Here is a 2,500-nt window from a genome sequence, read left to right on the forward strand (position 1 = left end):
ATCGACCGACACGTGTGATCAGTCGTCTATTTAATAGGCTAGAGTCTCGTTCGTTATCGGAATTAACCAGACAAATCGCTCCACCAACTAAGAACGGCCATGCACCACCACCCACTGAATCAAGAAAGAGCTCTTAATCTGTCAATCCTTCCAGTGTCCGGGCCGGGTGAGTTTCCCGTGTTGAGTCAAATTAAGCCGCAGGCTCCACTCCTGGTGGTGCCCTTCCGTCAATTCCTTTAAGTTTCAGCTTTGCAACCATACTTCCCCCGGAACCCAAACACTTTGGTTTCCCGGAAGCTGCCCGCCGAGTCGTTTGAGGAACTCAGGCGGATCGCTGGTTGGCATCGTTTATGGTTAGAACTAGGGCGGTATCTGATCGCCTTCGAACCTCTAACTTTCGTTCTTGATTAATGAAAACATTCTTGGCAAATGCTTTCGCAGTAGTTCGTCTTGCGACGGTCCAAGAATTTCACCTCTAGCGTCGCAATACGAATGCCCCGTCTGTCCCTCTTAATCATTACCTCGTGTTCCGAAAACCAACAAAATAGAACCGAGGTCCTATTCCATTATTCCATGCACCATTATTCAGGCGTTTCGCCTGCTTTGAGCACTCTAATTTTTCAAAGTAAACTTGCCGGCCACCCAAGACACTCAATCAAGGGCACCGAGGGAAAACCGGCAGGATGTTTAGGCCAGGAAGTAACCGCCAAAGCGGACCCCCTGTCTAGAACTGAGATCCAACTACGAGCTTTTTAACCGCAACAACTTTAATATACGCTATTGGAGCTGGAATTACCGCGGCTGCTGGCACCAGACTTGCCCTCCAATAGATCCTCGTTAAAGGATTTAGAGTGTACTCATTCCAATTACGGGGCCTCGATAGAGTCCCGTATCGTTATTTTTCGTCACTACCTCCCCGTTCTGGGAGTGGGTAATTTGCGCGCCTGCTGCCTTCCTTGGATGTGGTAGCCGTTTCTCAGGCTCCCTCTCCGGAATCGAACCCTGATTCCCCGTTACCCGTTACGACCATGGTAGGCGCATAACCTACCATCGACAGTTGATAAGGCAGACACTTGAAAGATGCGTCGCCGGTGCTAGACCGTGCGATCAGCCAAAAGTTATCCAGAGTCACCATCATTTGCGGACCGAGGTCCGATTGGTCTTGGTCTAATAAATGCGCTCGTCCCGTGAGGTCGGAGCTTTGTTGCATGTATTAGCTCTAGAATTACCACAGTTATCCAAGTAGGAAAGTACGATCTAAGGAACAACGGCTGGATAATGAGCCATTCGCGGTTTCACCTTATTTCGGCATGTACTTAGACATGCATGGCTTAATCTTTGAGACAAGCATATGACTACTGGCAGGATCAACCAGGTATCTTTTCTCGTTCGGTGCAAGCCACCCGCTCCAACGGCGAGTAGAAACACCACTCTCGAATCGGCAGACGCGTGGCTAGATACACGCCTGCCGTTCTCTGTCTACTTCGTGTCACCAATCACGAGACAGACCTCTTACACACTCTAGAGTACGAGTTCTCCAAAACAACAGTTCCGATAAAACAGAAACAAACTAGGGCGTATCAGGAAGAACCGACGTCGTAACGGGTAACGGGGAATCAGGGTTCGATTCCGGAGAGGGAGCCTGAGAAACGGCTACCACATCCAAGGAAGGCAGCAGGCGCGCAAATTACCCACTCCCAGAACGGGGAGGTAGTGACGAAAATAACGATACGGGACTCTATCGAGGCCCCGTAATTGGAATGAGTACACTCTAAATCCTTTAACGAGGATCTATTGGAGGGCAAGTCTGGTGCCAGCAGCCGCGGTAATTCCAGCTCCAATAGCGTATATTAAAGTTGTTGCGGTTAAAAGCTCGTAGTTGGATCTCAGTTCTAGACAGGGGTCCGCTTTGGCGGTTACTTCCTGGCCTAAACATCCTGCCGGTTTTCCCTCGGTGCCCTTGATTGAGTGTCTTGGGTGGCCGGCAAGTTTACTTTGAAAAATTAGAGTGCTCAAAGCAGGCGAAACGCCTGAATAATGGTGCATGGAATAATGGAATAGGACCTCGGTTCTATTTTGTTGGTTTTCGGAACACGAGGTAATGATTAAGAGGGACAGACGGGGCATTCGTATTGCGACGCTAGAGGTGAAATTCTTGGACCGTCGCAAGACGAACTACTGCGAAAGCATTTGCCAAGAATGTTTTCATTAATCAAGAACGAAAGTTAGAGGTTCGAAGGCGATCAGATACCGCCCTAGTTCTAACCATAAACGATGCCAACCAGCGATCCGCCTGAGTTCCTCAAACGACTCGGCGGGCAGCTTCCGGGAAACCAAAGTGTTTGGGTTCCGGGGGAAGTATGGTTGCAAAGCTGAAACTTAAAGGAATTGACGGAAGGGCACCACCAGGAGTGGAGCCTGCGGCTTAATTTGACTCAACACGGGAAACTCACCCGGCCCGGACACTGGAAGGATTGACAGATTAAGAGCTCTTTCTTGA

The 2,500-nt window shown here is 49.5% G+C and overlaps 1 non-coding gene across 1 annotated transcript in view; it reads right to left on the reverse strand.

Annotated features, from left to right (window-relative positions):
* The window catches only part of LOC143243506 (small subunit ribosomal RNA), a 1,803-nt gene extending 425 nt beyond the window's left edge, over window positions 1-1,378 (reverse strand). Inside the window, exon 1 of the ribosomal RNA XR_013024630.1 lies at window positions 1-1,378. This exon is cut by the window's left edge and continues 425 nt beyond it. This is a non-coding gene — a ribosomal RNA (small subunit ribosomal RNA).
* Between the last annotated feature and the right edge of the window lie 1,122 nt (window positions 1,379-2,500).

The sequence above is a fragment of the Tachypleus tridentatus genome, unplaced genomic scaffold (genome assembly GCF_004210375.1).
Source record: "Tachypleus tridentatus isolate NWPU-2018 unplaced genomic scaffold, ASM421037v1 Hic_cluster_2, whole genome shotgun sequence".
NCBI classification, from domain to species: domain Eukaryota; kingdom Metazoa; phylum Arthropoda; class Merostomata; order Xiphosura; family Limulidae; genus Tachypleus; species Tachypleus tridentatus.